This window comes from Dendropsophus ebraccatus, chromosome 4, assembly GCF_027789765.1.
Source record: "Dendropsophus ebraccatus isolate aDenEbr1 chromosome 4, aDenEbr1.pat, whole genome shotgun sequence".
NCBI lineage: Eukaryota > Metazoa > Chordata > Amphibia > Anura > Hylidae > Dendropsophus > Dendropsophus ebraccatus.
In genome coordinates this window covers 162785404-162793349 of record NC_091457.1, presented here as the reverse complement: position 1 = coordinate 162793349, position 7946 = coordinate 162785404, and positions in this window count along the sequence as shown.

The window sequence follows — 7946 nt, the reverse complement described above, 5'->3', positions numbered from 1 at the left end:
CATTACCTTGTTCCCAGGGGGACAGCTGTCACTGTTATTTGATAGAACTATGGAAACTAGTAATTAAAGCTGAAGTAAGATGGAAAGTCAGACCATGTCCAAAATGTACTGACTCTGTGTGTCTCTTCAGGGTCCTGCACAGTGATGATGGAATAGCGCTCCCTCACAATGCATAAAGTACAGGTGGAGTGCAGTGCAATACATGGAGCAAAGGGAGAGAGCGGTACAGTACATGGAGCACAGGTAGAGAGCAGTGCAGTACGTGGAGCACAGGGACAGAGCAGTACAGTACATGGAGCATGGGGACAGAGCGGGGAAGCACAGGTAGAGGGCAGTACAGTACATGGAGCAAAGGGAGAGAGCGGTACAGTACATGGAGCACAGGTAGAGAGCAGTACAGTACATGGAGCACAGGGACAGAGCAGTACAGTACATGGAGCACAGGGACAGAGCAGTACAGTACATGGAGCATGGGGACAGAGCGGTGAAGTACAGGTAGAGGGCAGTACAGTACATGGAGCACAGGTAGAGGGCAGTACAGTACATGGAGCAAAGGGAGAGAGCGGTACAGTACATAGAGCACAGGGACAGAGCAGTACAGTACAGTACATGGAGCACAGGGACAGAGCAGTACAGTACAGTACATGGAGCACAGGTAGAGAGAAGTACAGTACATGGAGCACAGGGACAGAGCAGTACAGTACAGTACATGGAGCACAGGTAGAGAGAAGTACAGTACATGGAGCACAGGGACAGAGCGGTACAGTACATGGAGCACAGGTAGAGAGAAGTACAGTACATGGAGCACAGGTAGAGAGCAGTACAGTACATGTAGCAAAGGGAGAGAGCAGTACAGTACATGGAGCACAGGTAGAGAGCGGTACAGTACATGGAGCACAAGTAGAGAGCAGTACAGTACATGGAGCACAGGGACAGAGCAGTACAGTACATGGAGCACAGGTAGAGAGCAGTACAGTACATGTAGCAAAGGGAGAGAGCAGTACAGTACATGGAGCACAGGGACAGAGCGGTGAAGTACAGGTAGAGGGCAGTACAGTACATGGAGCACAGGTAGCGAGCAGTACAGTACATGGAGCACAGGGACAGAGCAGTACAGTACATGGAGCACAGGGTCAGAGCAGTATAGTACATGAAGCACAGGTAGAGAGCAGTACAGTACATGGAGCACAGGGACAGAGTGGGGAAGTACAGGTAGAGGGCAGTAGAGTACATGGAGCACAGGGGCAGAGTGGTGAAGTACAGGTAGAGGGTAGTACAGTTACAGGGACAGAGCGGTGAAGTACAGGTAGAGGGCAGTACAGTACATGGAGCACAGGTAGAGAGCAGTACAGTACAAGTAGTGGGCAGTGTAGTACAGGTAGAGGGCAGTACAGTATATGGAGCACAGGTAGAGAGCAGTACAGTACATGGAGCACAGGTAGAGAGCAGTACAGTACATGGAGTACAGGGACAGACCAGTACAGTACATGGAGCACAGGTAGAGAGCGGTACAATACATGGAGTACAGGGACAGACCAGTACAGTACATGGAGCACAGGTAGAGAGCGGTACAATACATGGAGTACAGGGACAGAGCGGTGAAGTACAGGTAGAGGGCAGTACAGTACATGGAGCACAGGTAGAGAGCAGTACAGTACAAGTAGTGGGCAGTGTAGTACAGGTAGAGGGCAGTACAGTATATGGAGCACAGGTAGAGGGCAGTACAGTACATGGAGCACAGGTAGAGAGCAGTACAGTACATGGAGTACAGGGACAGACCAGTACAGTACATGGAGCACAGGTAGAGAGCGGTACAATACATGGAGTACAGGGACAGAGCAGTACAGTACATGGAGCACAGGTAGAGAGCAGTACAGTACATGGAGCACAGGGACAGAGCGGGGAAGTACAGGTAGAGGGTAGTACAGTACAGGGACAGAGTGGTGAAGTACAGGTAGAGGGCAGTACAGTTACAGGGACAGAGCGGTGAAGTACAGGTAGAGGGCAGTACAGTACATGGAACACAGGTAGAGAGCAGTACAGTACAAGTAGTGGGCAGTGTAGTACAGGTAGAGGGCAGTACAGAACATGGAGCACAGGTAGACAGCAGTACAGTACATGGAGCACAGGTAGAGAGCAGTACAGTACATGAAGTACAGGTAGAGAGCAGTACAGAACATGGAGCACAGGTAGAGAGCAGTACAGTACAAGTAGTGGGCAGTGTAGTACAGGTAGAGGGCAGTACATGTAGCACAGGGACAGAGCGGTACAGGACATGTAGTACAGATAGAGGGCAGTATAAAACATGTAGTAGCGGTAAAGGGCAGTAAAGTACATGTAATACAGGTAGATTCCAGAAAAAACTTGGACTACAAGTAGCTTGGTCTAAGCTTTTTGCAATATTGTAAACGAGCAATATAAAGAGGTAGTTCAGCAAAAAAAAAAAAGAAGTTCTTTAGAATCAACAGGGGCCAGAAAGTACCAGGGATTTGTAATTTACTTCTATTGAAAAATCTCATATCTTCCTGTACTTATCTGCTGCTGTGTGTCCTGTATTCTTTCTAATCTGGAGAGCAGGAGAGGTTTTCTATGGGGATTTGCTGCTGCTCTGGGCAGTTCCTGACATGGAACTGGAAAAAAAATTGCTGAATTACCCCTTTAACTCATAAACCCCTTCTTTACTGATACAGAACATCTCACCTGCCTTATATTTGGGTTGTGGAACAAATCCTCTGCGCTTTTTATTATTTCTTACGGGATAATTTGCTTTGATATACGAGGGATTTGGATTACAAGCACGGTCCTGGAACAAATTCTGCTCATAATCCAAATTTTCCATAGTACTTACCTGTCAAGCTGGATCCATGAAATTATCTTGAAGGTCAGAGGTCAGCTGTCTGTGTCACTGTGCATTATCTGTATACCTGTGACTGACGACATCTATCACACATGGCTACTCTTCCAGGTTATGTCCGGATTATATCCTGAAGCCAAGATAACCCGGGCAGAGCTGGCATGTCTCCTCCATTGTCCGCCACTAGGTGGCGCTCCTTATGCTCCCATTAGACTTCCCTGCTTCTCTATACAGTGGCTGCAGGTGCTTAGCCACTGGATATATACAATCCCCTATATACTATTAGCAGCCTGCACACAGGAATAATCACTGTTCTGCATACAATCCTTATATCTGAGATGATTCCCTATAACGTTCCCTCCATCACCGCTGGCGGCTTTCCTGCTGTGCCCTTTAAGTCTTAAGAAATAGGAAGTCATTTAGTGAAGCTGTTACATAACTAAGCAGAAAGGTCAGCCACTTAGAGGGAATACCACACTCAGTTCTGTGAATAGATTGCCATTTTTTTTTCGTTTTATTATTTATTATATTTTTTTCTCTTTTTATTATTTATTATATATATTTTTTTTTATAGTAATGGGATTTAGCGTCATTTCAGAATTCCATTTATTTTACTAAAACCGAAACGACATTATAATCCTTGATTTATAATAATCCTCTTGATTTATACCGTCTGGTGAAATGATGTCAGAAAGCTTCTAATGTCATATACTGAGGGAAAATAGCAACAAAAGGTTCAATAAACACTATCTACACCATCAAAGGGAAACTCCAGCAAAAACTTTCTCTTTCAAATCAACTGGTTTCAGAAAGTTATACAGATTCGTAATTTACTTCTATTTATAAAAAAAATTTCCAGTCTTCCAGTACTTATCAGCTGCTGTATGTCCTGCAGGAAGTGGTGTATTCTTTCCAGTCTGACACAGTGCTCTCTGCTGCCACCTCTGTCCATGTCAGGAACTGTCCAGAGCAGGAGAGGTTTTCTGGTTCAATGTTTTTATTAGGTTTTTTAAGAACAAATTACAAAAAAAAGTCTATAAGCACTGACTTTAGTGCCAACAGTATAGTTAACATGTTTAGAAACAACAGTTTTCTATGGGGATTTACTGCTGCTCTGGACAGTTCCTGACATGGACAGAGGTGGCAGCAGAGAGCACTGTGTCCGACTGGAGAGAATACACCACTTCCTGCAGGACATACAGCAGCTGATAACTACTGGAAGACTGGAGATTTTTTAAATAGAAGTATACCTTTCTGACATCAGTTGATTTAAAAAAAAAGTTTCAACAGAGTTCCCCTTTAAAACTTTAGATGCCACAGTCAATGCTGATCATGGTTATACAGAGGGATTAACCCATTGGCATCCCTGCAACCTGATCACAGTGTACTGATGGGTTGCTGTTGCAGCCGGGGAAACTAACATTGGACTAGAGAGACCCTAACCAATCAAAATGTTTAATATCCAAAAGTTTTTTCTTTAATGCCAGAAACTTTTATTACGCCTGGGTTCACATTTACAATGGTCTTTAAAAAGTTAATCAATACAAGTCAAATGGCTTCATGAAAAAGACAAGAAAAATACTCCTGCAACAAAAAACAGGCCCTTAAATTGATTTGGGGGGAGGGGCATAAAAACAGTTGGGGCTTTCAAAAACTCAAAATGTGTAGCAGACACAAGGGGTTAAACAGGAAGAAGAAGCTCCAGTACATTGTTATCTCTGTTTTCGATGACTCAGCCTTATCTGTCATTTTAGGTGACAGACAGAGGACGGTACAAGTGGCGCTGCGTCTGTTCACAGAAACAACATCGCTGAGAACATTTCATGGTTTTGAATCAGAAAAATTCTTTTTAGCTCCATACAAGATGTCGGCAGCACGTGGTGGACGCGGCATCAACGCCTGTGACTAATTCGGTTAGGCCGGATTCACACTGTGTTTGTGCCATGTGTGCAATTGGTCGCTGTCATTTCAAACAGCTCCATTTGTAATTCCTAACATTTCTATAAATCAATTAATTTACCAAAAAATGACTCCTATACCTATAAAAGCAGCTAGAAATTCTTAGCCGCTAGATGTCCCACTTCCCTGCTGTCCGCTGCCTGTTGGCAGGAGAATTCTGTCTTTAGTAACAGACACAACAGGAAATAAGCGGGGCTTAGCCTGTGCTCTGGGCTAAAGAGAGGGAGAGAAAGAGGAAGACTGTGTATCTGCAAGCTGTGCTCATTCTTTAGAGGATCCTCACTGTCCCTGAAAGGTAAATCAAGGCCTCTTACCTCTCCTCAGCAGCAGCATTATTTCAGTGCCTTCCATCCTGTGCTGTAGCTGTATGTACACTGTGCTCCCTCCTGTATCTAATCTACACCTCTCCCCTTAGTCTGCAGGTTTGTTTTTGCCAACAGTTCAGTGCTTAGTGTAACCCTTTCCATCCTGTGCTGTAACTCTATGTACACTGTGCTGCCTCCTGAATCTAATCTCTGCCTCTCCCTGTAGTGTGCAGGTTTGTCTTCACTAGCAGCTCAGAGCTTAGTGTAACCCTTTCCTTGCTGTGCGGCTGCTGCTGTTACTTTCATTTCTGCTCACATAGCACCTTGCAGAGCCAGTGCATCAATGACCCCCTTCTCCCACATGTCATCCATAGTGATGTAATGTGTAAATTATCCCCCAGCACAGTGCCAGCCTGCTCTTATCTGTAGTCTATGATGGCATAGCAGAGTGGAGTATGTGCTGTGCTGTAATTGGACAGACAACTAAGGGAAGAAGTCACTATATATGGATTACTGGCAAACAGCCCAGCTCTGGTTCCACTATCTGAAATAGAGAGTATGAGAAATAGCTGTGCGCCATTGAGAGGGATTTCAGGAGGTCGATGAGACCCGGGGGGGGGGGGGGGGGGTAAAGTTGTCTTTTCACCACTTCGAAGGGTTAAAATAACCAAGATAAGCAAGTTTTCAAAAATCTTTTAAATGAACAGATAGAATTCAACGGGGTTGTCAAGGATTGAAAAAAATGTCCGCTTCTAAAAACAGCGCCACTTCTGTTCTCAGTTTGTGTGCAGCATTGCAGTTCGGATCTATTGAAGTGAATGGAGCCAAGTTGTAATACTTGTCTGCACAATATGTATATTGGCTCCCCAGCTGTTGCTAAACAAGTGCCCCAGCATGTATGGAATGCTGGGAGTTGTAGTTTTACAACAGCTGGGGAGCCAGGTGTTGCCAATCACTGGTATATACATACGACAGAACTAGGGTTTATATGACAATGAGAACAATGTATCCCATCTCTACTCTTTTCTATATGACCCCCTAAGAGTTAAACAGTAGTGAAAACCCGTTTTTTTTTTTTTTTCTCGTTTTCCCGGTCTGCTGGCGCCTGTACATCACAATCTGTTATCCCGGTAACCTTTGGAAATCCCATTGAGCGATGCAGCCCATAGATCTCGGCCGCCGGCAGTCGATAGCACAATGCATCACTATGACTTTTTTCCGCAATTGATCGGCTCGTTCCCGGATACTTAAAGGCTCCGATGACTTCGCCAGACGCCGATCCATCTTATCGATCTTTCGGCACAATGAATCACAACAATTTGGTAAATTCCAAATGCGTTAATTGTGGATCATTAACCTCAAGTCACTGCGGGAAGTATGAGAGGTGTGATCGCCTCCGGGGCGTGACACCCACCGCAGAGATTCATCACTCTATGGAGCTACTACAATGCTGTGCAACACCGGAGAGAGAGGGAGAATCTGCAACAAAGGGAAGGAAAATGCAGAAAATCTGCGCTCATTACTACAAAGCATCTAATGATACAATGTTACCAATTGTCTCGATTAAATATTTCCTACCGTTTTGTGTATGAACCAACTATAAAGAACTGTGTTTCGTTGTTGTTGCTGTATGGTTGCAGTGTCGTCTCATTGTCTGCCCATTCTCTAAAGGATCCCCACTGTCCCTGAAAGGTAAATTAAGGCTTCCCTATCATCTCCCCTCAGCAGCATTTTTAGTGCTTAGTGTAACTCCTTCCACCCTGTGCTGTAGCTGTAAGTAGACTGTGCTGCTTCCTGAATCTAATACCCACCTCATTCCCTTTAGTCTGTAGGTTAGTCTTTACTAGCAGCTCAGTTCTTAGTGTAACCCCTTCCATCCTGTGCTGTAGCTGTATGCACACTGTGCTGCCTCCTGAATCTAATCTCCACCTCATTCCCTTTAGTCTGTAGGTTAGTCTTTACTAGCAGCTCAGTGCTTAGTGTAACCCCTTCCATCCTGTGCTGTAGCTGTATGCACACTGTGCTGCCTCCTGTATCTAATCTCCACATCTTCTGACCCTAAGTGAACATGCAGTGTCTCAGTCAGATCCTGCTCCGTAAAGTTATTGGTTGTTGTCATTGTCGTTATGCACATGTCAGTGTTGTTCATCCCCTCCGTTTTGCTGACATCTGGTGTCAGATTTGTGTTGGTGCAGATGAGAAAATGCCCAAAACAGCAACTTATATATAACGTAATGAGTGTGGGGGTAGCCTCCCTCTTAGCCAGATGACAGGATCTGAAATCGGTCCCTACCACTACCAGGGAGAACATTGGGTTAAAGGGGGTTATCCAGAATTAGAAAAAAAAACACAGCTACTTCCTTCCTAAAACAGCTCCACCCCTGCCATCAGGTTGCGTGTGGTATTAAAACTTGGCTCCATACAATGGGCCTGTGCTTCACATCCCCACAACCGACCTGAGGACAAGAGCGTACTGTAATGACCCCTGCAAAGGTACTGTTCTTCATGGAACCTGCATTGACTTCAGGCCGGGACTCAGACCTGCATCCTGCAATAGGAAACTGCAGCTCGACCTCCATCAGTCTGACTCACAGCTCTCACCCTATGGGAGCCAGTCAGTGAAGATGTGAGCACGTCAGGAGTGTTTCCTCAATAAAGGTAAGAGGTTACGTTACATACAAGAAAAGTTTTGATCAAGGCTGAGACCCCCCTGTGGAGAACCACCTGTCGCTCCCCTGGAGAACCACCTGGCGCTCAATCTGAAGCAGGCTTCATAAACAAAATGGAGATCTCAGGGATCCTAGGAGTGAAGAGCCCGGCTGTGCTCT